The 7,067-nt window shown below is 27.1% G+C and overlaps 1 long non-coding RNA gene across 1 annotated transcript; it reads left to right on the top strand.

Annotated features, from left to right (window-relative positions):
* Positions 1-5,425: 5,425 nt before the first annotated feature.
* LOC119601482 lies at positions 5,426-6,862 on the top strand. The gene is made up of 4 exons (XR_005231234.1): positions 5,426-6,141; positions 6,214-6,398; positions 6,474-6,639; positions 6,698-6,862. It is a non-coding gene; the product is annotated as an uncharacterized LOC119601482 (long non-coding RNA).
* The last annotated feature ends 205 nt before the right edge of the window (positions 6,863-7,067 follow it).

Raw genomic sequence — 7,067 nt, forward strand, 5'->3', positions numbered from 1 at the left:
AATATAAAAGGCCTTAGGGACAGATCTTGCTGTGAAGGTTACCAAGATACTCATAGGACTTAAATGCATTCCATGGATTCTGATAGGCATTCTAACGGGTAGGAATTAGAGAGATCGAGCATATAATTTGCCACTGTCCGAGGACACAGAATATTAGTTTGAAATGGCTGGGGAATAGGTTCCATAACAAACTGGAAGAAATTGCGGGATTTAACCCCCGCAGGTTACTAGCTTTTATCATTCGATTGGAGATTAGAATTATTTCACGTTTCTTTAATTAGAGAATTGGCTCGATAAATCTTCTGGGCTTAAACGCCATGAGAATGGACCAGTTTCAATTCATCATTCCTTTCTATCTATTTTATTTCTTTCTTGTTTTCTTTTAGTGTTCTTGTTTCTCCGTCTTTGGACCTTTAGTCTCTTTGGGAATCACCTTATGGTTTCAGAGTGGATGTTGTCCTTTTTATGGCACATAACCCTTCTTAACTTAAACCTAAGGACATAATTATACATTGCTTCAAAACACTTTCAAATGATAACCTACATTGTATACAATTTAAATAACAAACTAAAACAATACCTTTTTTATTCGGGACAGCTCAACAACAGTTCCCTCTGGACCTAAATTATTTTTGAAAGTAGCAACATAAATTCCACAATCACAACACAAATTTCTTAAAAAATATTTTTCCCTTTTTCATACGTGGCAACGATGTTCTATTTATTTACAAAATACGAATTTCAAAAAATACCAGCAAACTTCAAAAAGTTTTTTTGAGAGAGAGAGGAATGACACTACCTTCATATTTTTTCATGCTTGTATCCTTATAACAAAATATCAGATTGAAAAATCGGTTGAAAACTACCAAACTTATGATTTTTCAATATTAAAACTTCAAAAATGGCTCTTTTAGCATCTTTTACTCTTAAAATGTTAGTTAACGAAGTGATAGGAGAAAACTAAAAATATATTCGTACTCTATGGACTATAAAGAAATATAATTGGTATATGAAAACCCCTGCATTTTATTTGTCTTCACTTTTGTATCACAGTGTAATTGACCGTACCTCTCATATAAGGTCCTCTTCAGAAAATTTGATAAGGAGCATTCAGAAAATTACTAGTACAACGATGAAAATCGACATAAAAAAGTTTATACTTAGGACCATAATTCTTCATTCCGAATTTAATGAGGACTGATCTAGCCTCTATAAAAGGTTCCCTTCAGGAAAGAGTTTTGGTTATTAAAATACGAGTTTTCCTTATTTAAAAATACGAGTATAACCATGAAAATCGATTCATAATTGATGCAGAAAATTACTCATATGCTCATGGTTTAAAAATTGAACAAAAAAATTTTTTTTTTTTTTTTTTGTTAGTTTAAAACTCGGTCCATTATTGACTTAAGCCATATTCCAAATATCACCCTGATGTTTATAGGGGAGCATCCCTTTTACGGCACACCTTAATATGTTCAGTTCCATTTTTAAGAGTAAAATAGTTCGAATCAAAGAATTTGCTACAAAATATGTTGTTACATATTTTTGTATATTTTGTTATAAATGCATAAATTGCATATTTTTCTTTAAATTGCATATTTATATTTTTAATTTTTCTAACAAAACTTGTGTTTGACGAAATTTTGCACAGACATATCTCTCACCCTAGCCCCATACAACATATCCTTCAGAAAATGGCTTTAAGGTTCAAAATTGTCCTTTAATCAGTTGAAATCTTAAGATAAATCCTAAAACCAAAGATAAATCAAGAAGAGTTGGTCGGAAGTCCATGAAGACTCTTTAGTGGAATTCTGAAAGTGGTCACCAAAACCAATGAATATATGAGATTTCTTATTGTTTTGATACCAAAAACACCCACTATCTATCCGTTTGTAGCGGGTTTATCAGGTTATAGAATGGTAATAATTCGCGCAACTTTCCAAATATCAGACATCACCAATTGGCGAATCGAGAGTTCGAGAAGTTGGGTGAGAAATTGTGTTGCTCTTTACCAAGTTTCTATCCCTGAATTATAAGTCGCTGGAAAAAGATCTAGTTCCAAAGCAGGTGTATATATTCTATAGAGGTTCTCTAGAACTATTTCTAAAGATAGCAAATTCGAACTAAAATCATTGATTAAAGAACTAGTTCCACAAATTAAAACTTGGTAAAGAATATTACAATCCCTAAAATTTTCTGAAAATTCCTAAAAACGTATATACATACACTGAAAAAATTATCCTTCACAATTACAATGAATCGATTTCATTAAAATGAATTTCATTATATCAATGGAATATTTCATACCGTGAGTGAAATTTCACTGATGCAATGCAAAAAATTCATTAAAACTGCTTCATTAGAATCGAAGGTTACATTAAAAAATTTCATTGAATCAGTGAAATCATTTAAAAAGAATCCTGGTTTAATTATAATATAAAATTTTAATAGATATCAATATAATGACTCTAATCGATTGTGTATAATTGGTGAACATTAAAACATTATGGATAAAAATTAAAAATATTTTTTTTTCACAAATACAATGAAATATTTTAATGTAACTATGAAGAAAAAAAACATAGTTTCCAAAGACTTAAACAGTTATATTTTGAAAATTGTTTATTAATTATTTTAAAAAATTAACAAAATTTAGATTTTATGCCTAAAAATAAAAAGTTTAAGTTAAAAAAATTTTAATGAATTATTTTAATAAAAATATATTTTTTTCACAGTTCCTATGAAACATATTTTTAATGAAAACAAAGGAAAAATATGTTTATGTTAAAATTTAATTTAAAAATTTCATTATTTTAATGATTTTTTTCATTAAAAAATTTTGTTTTCATAATTCCAGTGAAACAATTTATTATAACACATGAAAAAATATTTAGAATTCATTTTAAATATTTCATAATATTATTGAATTATTTCATTACCACTTTCATTAGATAAATGACAAAATCCACCCCTATTTTTCAACAGTTAAACAAAAAGCATCCGACAAGAAAAATCTTGTTACTATACAATGTATAGTATACATACAAGCTTAAAAAAGTTAATAACGTTGTTGTTATTGTAGAGATCATCTCTTACGCTCTTTAGAAATAAATGCGTGTAAAAAAGGCAATGTTTTTGTTTTTGTTATTAATTCAACTGCTGCAGTTACACTCTTTAAGAAGAGAATGCATCAGGGATGGAAAATGAGATTTTGTGTCAGTATCAAAAAATATTTCAGAGGGTACTTTTTTGGATCTCAAAGTACTAAAATATTTTTTTTTTGCTAAATGATGGCAATTTCTTAACTGCATTTAATTTTTTTTAAACAATCCATAACAGAAGTAGAAAGGCATTATATGTTAATATGATGAATCCTTGTCCGTCCCTCAATGTTCACCTTTTTACATCTCAAATATTAGCCAGATATTGTACTATGTAAATATCTTAAATTTAAAGCTGTCATGATATAATTTATTATATTTTAATAAATCCGGCTTTAATTAAAATTAGACCACATTTCGCCCTATAAAAGGACGAATTTAGAATTTCAACTTAATGCTAATAATTGAGCTACAAGTATTAGTATCGACTGTTCATTGTCAATAAATCGCTTAAATATGTGTTATTGAATTAAAATCCGTCGTGGGACCTTAAATAGGATATTTACTCGTACATCCGATTCTGAATATGACATGAAACAATAATTTGCTTAAAAGTCCAAATATTTTTGACCTAAAACTTCTTATATTATCTTTGGTTAAATGCTTAGGTTCAAAAAATATCGTTTTATAGTAGATTGAATCCTTCGAGTTCCTATCATTTGGAAATCATTTGTTTTAAAGTCAAATATTATTTCAAAATTAAAATTTCTGGTAATTTTCTCATAAAATATTAACAGCGAAATTTTAATAAGATTAATACTCATAGAATGTCAATCAATATAAAAATATGTACAACTTTATTAGCCGTTTATAATTTTATTATTATTTTTTTTAGAAAAAACGGCTTTTAGTTGATGCATTTTTGAGAATTTATATAACAATGTGCTACACTATTATAAATTTTTGTTTAAATTTACACTATTTATTGTAGGTATGATTAGTGTAAAAATACATGTTCAAAAATATTCAAAATTTTTAAACACATTGTATGTAAATTCCTTTGATACAAAATGTGTGTTTTTACCCTTTTGTATTTATAAAAATTTTAGCAACATTCCAAAATCGTGTAAATTTAAATTTTTTGTGTTTAAATAAAACATTTTTACATGTAAGTTTAATATTGAATTGTTTAATTGTACATAGAAATGTAAACCTTTAATGTACCACTTTCTATTCAAAAGATTAAAACACATTAAAATTATTTTGAAAGAATGCTTTATTTAATTTTAAAATTACAAAAGAATTATCTTTAGATCTCATTTACTTGATGCACTTTCGTATTTAAATGGATTTTTATGTAAATTTTATCTTTATATAGTAAATATTGAGGAATCTTGAATATTCGCATATTTGTGGATGGATTACATATTCATAATTTAATGTTCTATTGGAAGAAACCAATGGGAACCAAATGTAGCCACGGAGCACGCACATTAATTGGATTTTTATTCAAATATCCTTCTTTATTCAAACTTGACAACAGCATAATGCAGCATTTGTTTGAGCGATGTCTTGGACTAGTTCATTGTCGATTTAAGTGGACCAAATTAATACAATTTTTTGAATATTTTTGCTATTTGTATTATTTTTTCTATTGCTTCTTAACATAATCTTATTGAATATGTTTTATTTGTTGAAATATTTTTATTTTTTAAAAATTGTTTGACATTTCAATATTACTCGTCTAAATTAAAATTACACACATTGGGGCTAAAATATAAAATTTAAACACAACATGTGTAATTATAAAGTTGAAATGTTTATTTTATTGGAAACATGTTTATGAATAACCAAAATACTACATTTTATTTGTAGTTTTGCAGGCATAATGTTGTAATTAATTCTTATAAACATTTTATGCTTAAACTTACGCATCTTCTGTAATTTTCGCAAAAAACTTACATACTTTGTAATAGTAATTTTACATGCATTTTTTAGAGTGTAAAACACTCTTGGAATTTTAAATTTTAAATATACTTTAACCTGTTATTTTTTATCGAAACGATATATTAAAGGTTTTCATACAAAAATTCTTTATCTATCTGTTAAACGATAATCGGATATTGTGATTGTGGCCCTGGGAGTATCTTTTGAACATCAAATAGTATCAAAAAAAGTACCATCGTACCAATTTTGCCATCCCTGGAATGCATGTAAAATCTATGCTTTTGTTTTTGTTTTCTAACGGTTTGTTAAAGAATATTATAGAACAAACAAGTTTAGCAAAGAAAAAGCAAATTCTTTTTCATTTGCAAAAGTGATTGAAGTGAAGGAAGATCTTATAATTTAATAAAAAAACAAGCTCAACTGTACTAAAAAATTTAAAGTGAAAATATTTAAGTGGAACATATTAAAGATACAAAGTGCCTAATTGTTATTTTAAAATAAAGTGTTTTAAAAAATATTGTATTGAGACGTGTTTTAAATAATTATATGGAAATGGAGTGTTTTAAGTGTAATAAAATGTTTTGTGACAACAAAAAGTATTTTAGGCATCTCAGAACCACCCATTTCCTAAAAATGAATGATTCCTACCGCTGTTGTGGACACAGTTATAAGGATTCATCCACATTTCAAAGACACGTCAAAAAGAAGCATAATTTATACAACAGTATTAATAATATGGAACACAATTAATAATATGGAAATGAGTTTCGATTGCCAAATTCCTGAAGAAAATAATGAATTTCATAAATCTAATGAACAAAATAATGGTATTCATTCATCGTCATCTAAATCAAATTTTGAAAAAAGTGTAAAATTCGATGAACTTTTCATAAACTTTATGAAATTTCAGACAAATATGCATTCAAAGAATAATTTTTGTAGAAAAGACGTGCATTTTATTAACAAAAATATTATTGATTATGTTTATGAACCACTGTTGGATATATTACGCTCAACAAAACAACAAAACAAATCTTTGATCAGGAAGTTGAGCTTCCCACAACTTCAAAATCTATATCGAATTTCGAATTTAGTAAGTAATTTTATTTTACTTCTATATATTTTGAAACTAATTATTCATAAATATGTATATTTAATTGTATAGTTCCAGAAGAAGGAGGACAAATTATTGCTCAAAGTCTTTTTCACGACAACCTCTCTGCAGATGAACACGAGTCAGCATGGAGTGCATGCAGCAACTATAGACTCCAACAAATTTTCAAGTGCGGTAACCTTTGTGAGATTTTTAAAATTTGGCCCCAATACAAAAACCCAAACGGATTCAAATTGGTAAGTAACCACTATCAATACATGTACATTTAATTTAAATATATTTAAATAACTTACATTTTATTGTTTCTTTAGATTGATAAAGACTTTGCTTTTATTTATGGATCTCATGATTCCATTCTAAGCTGGGGAAGTGAAAAAAATATGAAATTGTATATTGGCCTTTCTAAGCTGAATAATGGGAAAAACATTGATAAAAATAAGAATTTGGAAAACATTAATATTGATGATGCTAAAAAAGGTAATTTATTAAAAAAATGTATCTATCTTAAATATTGAAATAAATTTTATTTTTTTAGATCCTGATATGTTTGCCCTTAAAGTGTTATGGGTATTACACTATTGGCTTAGCCCAACTGGAAAATACATGCGGAAAAATGTGTTCGGTAAAAAAGAGATGTCACGCTTCACTACCAAAGACTCGCAGGAGACATTTCTTTTCATGGGAAGTACCATGCAAGCAGTGCAAGACCATATTGATTTCATCCAAAAAAGGGGTGAAAGTATACAACCGTTTATATTAGTAATCGGAAATTTCGAAAAAATCAATAATTTTTTTATTTACTTAGATGGTAGTTTATTGCCAATTTCTAATTTTTTAAGATCTTTAGATTTGTGCTTCAAAATTTTTCATTTGTTTAATTTAGAATATCCCAAAGCTTGTGAATC

Source organism: Lucilia sericata, unplaced genomic scaffold, assembly GCF_015586225.1.
Source record: "Lucilia sericata isolate MDLA Ls3-8-SP2 unplaced genomic scaffold, ASM1558622v1 Contig000168F_arrow, whole genome shotgun sequence".
Classification (NCBI taxonomy): domain Eukaryota; kingdom Metazoa; phylum Arthropoda; class Insecta; order Diptera; family Calliphoridae; genus Lucilia; species Lucilia sericata.